Here is a 9992-nt window from a genome sequence, read left to right as displayed (position 1 = left end):
CAATCCCATCTGTTTGACACACAGAGGGAGGGAGGCGAAGGATGGAGAGAGGGAGGGAGGGAGGGAGGGAGGAGAGAGGGAGGAGTGGTAGACGAATGAAAACGAGGCCAGATCAGGCTGAGGGAGGGGTGGGGGGGTGGGTGGAAAGGGGGGAGGTGCTGTTTAGAGAAAGGCAGGGAGTGAAAAAAAAAAAAATCAGAGGGAGGCAGGCTGGGGGGTTGGGCTCTGAGCCTGTGCATGAGTGTATGTGTGTGTGTTGAGAGAGAAAGAGAGAAAGCAGAAGCAAATGTGTGTTGTGTATGTCTGTGTGTGTTTGTGTGCGTGTGTGCGCTCACTCTGTTCCTTTCCTTTCTTTGTTTGACTACTGAGTGGGAAAAAAGCGAGACAGAATATAGAGATAGAGAGAGTGAGGAAGAGGAACAGACAGAAGAAGAGGATCTAAAACGAGAGTCACTTTTATTTTTCTAGAGAGGGAGAGAAGAGGAAGAAAGACAAAGAGGATTTCTATTTTTGGTCCCTTTTTTTTTTTCCCCTTTCAGGCTGCAGAATACGAAAAAAAAATAACATATAAAAAATAACAACAACAACAGTGCTGCACGCTTTTGACAACAGTGTCATATTCAGGGGCAGTGTGTGTTTTGTGTGTTGGCTCGGTGCGCGTGTGTGTGCTGAGGAGGTGGGGGGAGGCAGCCCGTGCAATTTAAAGGGAAAATACAAGGCACACACAAAGCTGGGAGAGCAGGCAGGAAGGCAAGGCAGCAGGGAAGGAAAGGAAAGGTGGTGGGAATCTGCTGAGCTGGCTGGCTCTTTAACCAACAACCCTCTTTTGGATTTTACTCCAGCGAGCCGACCCTGTGTGCCGCTGTGTGCTCAGCCCGAGCCTGGCCACGGTAAGACCAGCTTCCTATCCACAATCTTTCAGCTGTTTCGCCGCTACCGCTCTGCAGACAAAAGCAGGAGAAAGTTGCCGTGTGTATGTGTGCAGATGGAGAGGAGCTAAGCTAAAGGCTGGAGCTAAGGCTAAAAGGCGTGAGGAATGCAGCACAAAGGGAGCTTGTGTGCTCCAGCTGGGGCTGTGTGTGAATGTGTGTGTCTTTGTGGACAGTCTTGAATGTTTATGTCACGGGGCTTCCTAAACTTTTGCATGTGAGGGATGCCCCGAAATAGACGAGCACCAGGCTACAGAGCCACTTTTCGGGGACAAAGATTTCTGGAGGATTGTGAACTGAAGGGGCAGAGATTGAAAGCTTCTGTCAGAAACCATATGTATTATACACATACTTCTAGTGCTGTACATGAAAGCAAATGTCCTGAACCTAAACTGATTGTCATGTTACTGGAAAACCAAAGAAAACCCTGTCAGGCAGAATTGTGGAGGTGGTTCATGTCAGAGCAGGGCGCTTTAAATGCCCTCGTTGACTCCACAGCAGCTGGTTCCCCCGGCGCAGAAAACAAAACACAAAAGTAGTAAATTTTTTTCGCTCACTTGTTTCTTTCTTTCTTCGTGTCTTATCCTTGTCAATCCTTCATCTTTTCCCTTCCAAGTCCTTTCTGTATTTTTCACCTTCACTTAAATGCCACTTTGCACAAAAGGTCTCTCTCTTTCTTTTCTTCCTCATCTTCTTTCTCTGCTCAGATCTCTTCTCTGTTTTCATCTCTGCATCATGAAATAAGCAGGTGATTGTATTGAGCAGGGGTCTTGTGACTTTGTCTCCGGAAGCATTAATCAGTGAATACCTAGCTCCTCTGCGCTTGTGCACACACACACACACACACACACACATAGAGATGCCGGCTCCTATTAGCATCTTACACATTGTACTAGTTAAACACACAAACAAAGTGTGAGTTTTACTGTCCAGTAGTGGTCTTGTGGGGGCTTGTTCTTGTCAGTAGTCTGGTCTGTGTGTGTGTGTGTGTGTGTGTGTGTGTGTGTGTGTGTGTGTGTGTGTGTGTGTGTGTGTGTGTGTGTGTGTGTTACTCACATGTGAAGACCTAATAGGATCCAGCGTTTTGTGTGTGTGTGTGCATGCGTGCGCGCGCATGCTCCTCCCTGAGCGAGTGTGTGAGAAATACAACACTTGTGCCGGCGTCTGCCTGGAGCTAATATTGGTGTCAGTATGTGAGTGTGCACATGCGTGTGTGTCGATGTCTTTGTGCGTGCCTATGTGTGTGCGTGGGCCTGTCCTAATTTAGCCCCCCCATTTTTCAAACCATCACAAACATTCCTAAAATAAAAGGCTCACTCGAAAGCCATATCACGCATACTACTGTAAACCGATCCCAACAGCACTCCTTCACACACACTCACACACACACACACAAGTGAGCACCCGGCCTGCACATGCGCAAACCCACTTCCACACACAAGGCAAAATCACTGTTACTATTCCCTTTTGCCGCCCCTACCCTTCCTGTTACCCCTGGGGAATTTCTCCCTCTCTCTCTCTCTCTCTTCATTAGTTCATTTCCAGCGGAAGTAGAGCGTCTTCTTCTCTCTGATATTTCTTCCCTCTTTTCTTTCTTTTTTTTATTCTTCCACCACTTCCTGTCCAGCTGCGATTATCCAATAGTGGTGTGCCAGGCGCTGGTTCAGCTGGGGTCGCCTGCTGTGGACTGGAATACATCATAGCTGCAGGCTCGCTTTCTGACATAGCCATGCCCTATTAGGAAATACTGTACACAGGACCCAGCCAGTTCTAATGCTGTGCTAATCTGTTTATACTGTGCTGCTAGTTCCCATTCTGAATATAGAGGATGCTATTACAGGAGAATATGGTGGGACATAATGCATTACTTTGTTGTGTGGCACAATAACATCATCAACATCATCAAAGTGTTATCTTACATTTGATCAATTACAATAAGTTGTGGTGGAGGATTTACTCTTAAAATTGTTTAAGGACTAAAGAAACAAATTTTCGCAAAGTGATATATTATCAAAGCTTCTATAATGTGCAAGACAGATTCCATGACTTTCCATTGTAGCTGGGATTTTTTGTCTCTGCAGGCCACAGTTTTGCAAAGTCATTAATGGGGGGAGGGTTGACCTGGCCCAGCTGCGAGTGAATGTCTGAGTTGTGCTGATACAGATAAAATATGGGGATGAGGCCTGTGATGACAGTTGATTCTGGAGCTGTCTGTGTAGCAACAAGCCATTTCCTGCATTAAGAGCTATTAGGACGCCACCCAAACCTTCCACCCCCGTCTGTCACCCACCGAGCCCTGTGTTTCTCTACAGATGTGCACGCAAACACACACACACACACACAGGAGGTAGTGGGGAGAGGGGGTGTGTTTTTGTGATTGAATTTGTATGTGCATGTGTGCTGCTCTCCTCTTTACCCCTCCCCAGCCCTAGGGCAGTCCCCCCATGCCTGAAGGGGGGAGATTGTGCATTCATTGGAATGGAGGCTGAGATGGCAAGGGGGAGGAGGAGGAGGGTGAGGGTGATTGAGTGTGCTGCCTGGAGAAGAAAAAGGGAGACGGAAGAAGAGAGAGAGAGAAGACGAGGGGGAGGGGTGTTCTGCCTTGTATTTAAAAACAGTAGGGAAAGGGGGAGGAGAAAGAGAGGAGCAGACAGGCATGAGAAGAGGTTCAGGGGTGGAGGTGAGGGGGAGCTGGCTGGCTGACTGGCGCCATGGCTGGGTTGTGTCTGTGGTGAGAGGGGCTGGAGCTGGGCTAATAACAACCCATGTCAAAGTAATAATTTGAGACACTTTCATGTAAATAAATGTCTGTTAGTTACTCTGATTGATTGAATGTTGTGTTCATTTAACCTAGAGCCAGTTCATTAAAGCTAGGAACTGATCGAATTATACAATTATATTCAGATTGGCTGTTACAGCTACAAACAGTGTGTTTAAAGAAAATGATGGTTTTTGTTGAAGAAATATATTCCAAATATTTGGTTTTTAGTTTGAAACAATACAAGAGTAACTCAACTGTGTCTATGTAGTGGGAGGTACCATTTGGCCTTGTGTTTTCTCCACAGCATTTCCAAGGTTCAGTGTGCTTAATTCAATAGATCATAAACGTTGGGACAAGTTCTAACTGTGTTAGTCACCTTTTCAGAGCATATTTGCCTGAATCTGTGCTAATTCCTTGAGGATCCTGGCTCTATTGCTAACGGCACAGCACATATTCAGACACGTACATAAATACAGTAGCTGCATTTTATTCAGGGGCTTAATGGTCTAGTCTGACTTTATCTATGACTACACACTAGTTTTATAGTCAAAAACACAGTTTGTTAAGGCACAGAGGGATAAGGCTTAGGTGGTTAATTCTATTATGCAGCGTAAAAGGGCTCAGAGAGATTAGCTTTGGCCTTGGAGCTAATTTCCACCATAGAAACTAGAAGTGGCTGTATATAATTAGCAGAGAGTAAGACAAAGAGAGAGATGGAGACATGATGAAAGACAGAGACTCAACAGTGTGGTGGAGGGTCAGATCCACGTGCTGCAGCCTGACTTCCGTATTTATTCAGGTTGGCCTGGATCTGAGCTTCAGACGCACAAGAGAAAGAAGTGGAGATGGAGTGATGTCTGGGAGAATGGGAAAAAGAGTCATGCTGAGACATTTTAAATGCACACACACACGCACACACATTCTGGCAGAGGTAGTATGCTGAGTGTGCAAATGGTTTCTTTGTGTGATTGGGAAAGAATGGATTTAGTTGATTTAGAGTAATGGCTCCCAGTTGTCTCAGTCAGGAAAAGACTGTGTCACTACTACCTGGAGGAGACAGGGGATTGGCAGGATGATAGAAGACAAATCTATAACACACACACACACACACTTTACCACACAGGGATCATGTGACTAACCTCTGTGCCAGTCAGGTTGTGACTGACTGACACAGGTGTGTGTGTGTGTGTGTGTGAGTGTATGTGTGTTTGCATGCAAGAGTCCTTAGTGCAAGGCAGATTTTATCTCAGTTTGGCAAAGGTCAACTGTTTATAGCGTCTCTTGCATGTGTGTGAAGGGCTGTAGATTGTTACAGTGTGCTAGCTCTATACTGAAGGACACAGTGTTCCTTATAGCTCATGATGAAAGCAGAGGGAATGTGGCGTAGAAAGAGCAATGTTTAGTGGGCGAAACACTAGAAAGAGGGTTAAGTTTAATAATAACAATTCTTGTTCATAATTGAAAACCTGTGTGCGACTTTTCCTTGACAGTCTGTGTTTGTTCCTATTTCTCTTCTCAGCAAGTCTGTATTTCCCTGTTAATTATGCATGAATATCCCTGAGATGCAGGGATGTGTTTTCCCCTCTGTTGTCCAGTTTGTACTCATTATCAGCTTGTTGTAATGTTCTTGATGTCTGAACTAAGGCTCATCCTACTGTTGTTGGGTCGAAGCAGCAGCTGAAGTGCACAAACACAGATTCACATAAACCCTCAAGACAGTTGGCTGATGCCCTGTGTCTTTAGTTCACCCTGTAATTACAAACAACAAATGTGCAGTCTCGTGGAACATTGCTGCTCTTGTGTTCTCATTCATTTTCTCTATATTTGTTTATGTATGGTCTTTCTCATTGAGTAATGTGGCCCTGCACCTTCTCATTGTGTGTGTGTGTGCTTGCGAATGTGAGCTGTGTCTGCATTAGAGTTTGGGGAATGGGTGTGAGAGTGTGTGCATAGACACAGACATTGTGTCCAGACCTCTTTGTGAATGAAAAGGTGAGACTGTCAGAGAGCTGGGTTCACCTGCAGGTCTGTGTTAATGTTGCAAGACTTAAACACAGTCTTTAGTTGTGCCTTTTCTCACTGGTTTTTCTCCTGTGATATTTGTCTATTTACTCCAGGGCTGGTCTTATGAAAACATTCAATTACGTTTATTTATTCAGATGATAAAGTAAAAAAGTTTATTTAAGTTTAAATCATTGCAACAAAATGTATATCTTATTGTTTTCAATGTCATACATCAGACTTGTAGTTAAGTTACTGAACCTCCAGTCTAAGTCGAGTCTTGAGTCTTGAGTGTTCAAGTCCTAGTCGAAGATTCCAGGTCGAGTCCTGAGGGGATGGAGCGGTCTTCCATTTCTTAAATGTTCAAGGTTCCTTATCAAACAATAATCATCATTAACTGCTGCATCAAACACTCGGCTCGTGGTTGTGTTTAATTTCAGGGTCAGCATCTTGCGTCACAGCGGTGCGACTAGGCCATTCCATTTCAAATGCATCAGACAAATACGATCTTCCATTCATGAGCACCATTGTGCGCGGGTGACAAAGCTAATAAGCTAGCTGTCTGGGTCGCGGAGCTACACTTACCGCAGTTGTTCAAAGTAGCTAGCGATGCAACAGTAAGGGCGGGACAAGCTGGTGACACAAGTAGAAAATTCTCCACTTGATACTCTGCAAACTGAACCACCTTGACACAACAAACACGCGCGCACAGCTATTGATAATGTGTGTTTGTGTATGATAAGGCAGCGACACACACAAGTTCAACTCTACATCTGGTTCGTACACCCGATAGTGCACGTCTTTGGCGGTTCATTAATCACTATATGTAAGACAAGCACACACACACTTCAGCCACGACATGCGAGTGACCCCACAGTGACCTTAATCGATCCAGCTGATAGACTTACAGTAATGCATTAAAGCGATTATGTTTCTGAGCAGATGCAGAGCTAACCAGAGAGGAAGAGGAGGAAGACGTAGATGTCTGAAGGCTCTGACAGCTGTAGTTAACTGATCAGAGAGGACAGGGAACTTGTGCTTTGTAGATTATTTGGTTAGATGTATAATCTCCCATCTTTCTCTCCTACTCTTTCCTTTGAACTGCATCCTTTCCTCTCTTCCTCTGTTCCTCCGCGTTCTCCTTTCTTTCTTCTAATCTCCCTTTTCTTACTCTCTTTTACCTGCTCTTGCTTTCTCTGTCAACTATCTCTTTAACCCAGTTCCACACTGAACCCTGACCTCTCTCACTTGTGTAACGTCTGTGCTTTTGAGTGCGCATGTGTGTCCCACCAAGTCTCTCGCTCCACTTCTCCTCAATATGTGAATCACAAGTAACAGCTGAGCCACACAGTAGTGAGAAAGCTTTGAAATTTGCAAATTAATGACCATCACAATTTTCTACTCTCTTTTGATTGCATTTTCACATATCTTAAGTGCAACTGTGCTGGTCGTGCATTAGTTTAAATGAAAGGTCTATTCAATGTGTGTGTGGACAACAACAGACTGAGAAATCAAAGCAGTGTCTTTCCTTGAGTGTTTTGCGAGGATATCTGTTTCTCCTCATGAGTGTGTCTGGAGGGCAGCGAGTGCACTGTGACCTTTATGGGTCCGAGTGTGTAAATGTGTAAGTGTGTGTGTGTGTGTTTGCCCCAGACCGGTAACCTGATCTGTCTCAAAGAGTCGGGCCCTCCATGGTCTGTCTGCACCCTCCCTCTCCTTCCCTCACACCGGTGTCTCTCCATATCCGTTCACAGCCTTCTCTCCTTTCTGTCTTTCCCTTTTCCTGTTCTTTCATCCACCTCTCCCTCATTCTGTTCACTTCTTTATCTCTTAACCCTAAATCTTAGATCTATGTCAATCAAATCGAAAAAGAAATACACCTCTTTCTTTCTCTCTGTCACGCACGCACGCACACACACACACACACACACACACACACACACTGTGATAGCTTTGATTGCAAAGATCAGAAGAGTGAGAAAGTGTGTGTTAGGGATCAGTATTGTAATCAATTTCCTCTGTTCCCTTTCTTTGGCCAGTGTTAGAGGTCTGGACGCTGCCTATACTGTACTGTGCTGATACAATATTGTAGAGTGTGTGTGGTGGGTGGAGCAGGGTGATGGAGGTCATGAGACAGGCTGACTCTCTCCCACAGGACTTCTATCACTTACGTGTTGAATTACAAGCATCACGGTGAGTGTACTTGATCCTCTCTCTGTCAGATAGCCGACACTGCATATTTATCATTCTTCCCTGCACTTTCATTCAGCAGAAATATATAATATCTGCAAAAGGGAAATACTGAACCTAGATATGTTCTTGAGGCATTAAAAACATTAATTCAAGTGGCTTTGGGAGTTGAGTAGCCTTACTAAACGGCAGTTAAGGTAATAAACTTCCACACTTATCAGCTAATGGCTAGATACTTGTGTAGGTGTTGTTAAAATATCGGAGCAGTGTTTTGGCTGCTAAACAGGGTAACAGTCCAAACTGAAGCCCTCTACCCTCTCGCCGCCCAGTGCTACAAAATATTCTCTCAGAAATCATATCTCAGATCAGGCTCAGACCAACTCCAGTCCTCTGAGTCTTTTATTCAAGGTTACTAATCAAACTGGAGCTTAAAACACAGGGCAGAGTGTTGCACTGTGTGGTGTTTGTGCAGTGTGTTTGCAGTTTCCTGGAGCCTCATACAGTATGTCTCCGGTATAAGGTGCCATATGGCGGCTGTATTATCCCACAGTGTAAACACAGCTAGCTGCCTCCGGTGGCTGAATAGGTGAACAGCAGTCCTCCAGCAGACACAAAAAGCCCTAATAGGAGGATCACATTCACCGCTAGTGCATTAATATGGCTATTAGGCGCATTGGGATTCATGGTGTGTTATTTGTAAGGCACATTAGTGTCGATGTTAGAGCATGATACCCAGACTATTAGTGATGTTAAGCTGGTTATTATGAAGTCTCTTAGCGACCCCTCACATTACATCGCTGCTGGTAGTTGTGATTAAAAAGAAAAATCTAAAACATTTTGTAAATATTGAAATCAGAAAATATACCTGATAAAAAATTAGTCGTCATTATTGACATATTCACAACAAATCTGCTACAATTACAGTTTTTTTAATATATGTCCATATATATCACAAACCTTTAGCTACTTTTCATGTGGTTGGCTGATAAAGCAGAGTAATGCTGATGTGGTCGTCTGAAGCAGAGACACAAAGAGGGAGATAAAAAAGAAAGGAGAGGGCAGGTACTGAACATTGCACATCATAAATAAAATGTCAAACACTGGTGCATGCTAGCCAGTGCTCAGGGTAGCGTGAAATCTGCTCTCGCCCCCTCCTTTCTTATCTTCCCTTCCGATCACACACCCTCTCTTGCTCTTTGTGCGTGTGCGTGTGTGTGTACGTGTGCGTGTGTGCGTCTGTGTGAGCGCACAGGGTAATTGAGGTGTGTGACCTTGCTGTAGGCCTGGCAGGTGTGAAAAGAGGGATGGAGGGAGGCAGGGGATGAGATGAATGGGAGGGGGTGTGTGAAGGAGAGACGGATGGATGGAAGGCTGTGCTGTTATATGTTGGCACACTGATAGCCTGCCTGCATGCATATATGTATGGTAATGTTTGACATTCTGTGGTGAAAAGAAATACAAGCCTGTGTGTGTGTGTGTGGGTGGAAACATTCGTCTGCTGTAAGGTCTCATGTGTGGGTGTGTGTGCTATTCCGTGGCATATATAATTTTCTATATGTGCGTCTGAATGTAATTCACATTAAATGGTTGCATGTACCATTTTTAAACATCACTGTCAAATTGTGTTGTCAGTATAAATACTAAATACTATACCAGTGACCGTAATTGATTTTATTATTATTTCATAGAATTTCTATTACTACCATGAAGACTATATTTCCTATCCACACTGTTTCTTCCTGCCTCAAACATGAGGATGATTGTTGTTATTCTGCCGTCTGTTCTTCCCCAGTGATTTTCTGAAGCTTTACAGAAGAAAATAACCACGTTAGAGGCATGATCTCCTTTTAGTCCATTCCCTGCTGCTATTAAGATATAAAATTAATATCTACCTGAGCAGCGCCCCCCTTCTCTCCTCTGCTGTAAAGAAACCCAGTAAAATTCCTCAGAAATCTGACCTGGTGACACACATTGTAAAGCTCATAGACTGTTAAATGCCAATATTCACATTCTCTACAGCAGTCAGAGATAGCATGACCCGTGGTAGTGTTCTTACTAAATTGTCTACATATGGTCTGCATGTATGGTCATGAGCCTCACGTGAGCAGTGT

The 9992-nt window shown here is 44.3% G+C and overlaps 1 protein-coding gene across 1 annotated transcript in view; it reads left to right on the top strand.

Annotated features, from left to right (window-relative positions):
- The first annotated feature begins 830 nt into the window (after positions 1-830).
- Positions 831-9992, top strand: part of kdm6ba (lysine (K)-specific demethylase 6B, a) — a 45682-nt gene continuing 36520 nt past the window's right edge. The window contains exon 1 of the mRNA XM_061066024.1: positions 831-890. The gene's annotated coding sequence lies outside the window, so the exon portion shown is untranslated. The remainder of the gene's footprint in view (positions 891-9992) is intronic.

Source organism: Limanda limanda, chromosome 22, assembly GCF_963576545.1.
Source record: "Limanda limanda chromosome 22, fLimLim1.1, whole genome shotgun sequence".
NCBI classification, from domain to species: Eukaryota; Metazoa; Chordata; class Actinopteri; order Pleuronectiformes; family Pleuronectidae; genus Limanda; species Limanda limanda.
The sequence above is the reverse complement of the archived record's forward strand: the minus strand, read 5'-3'. Positions and strand labels throughout refer to the sequence as shown.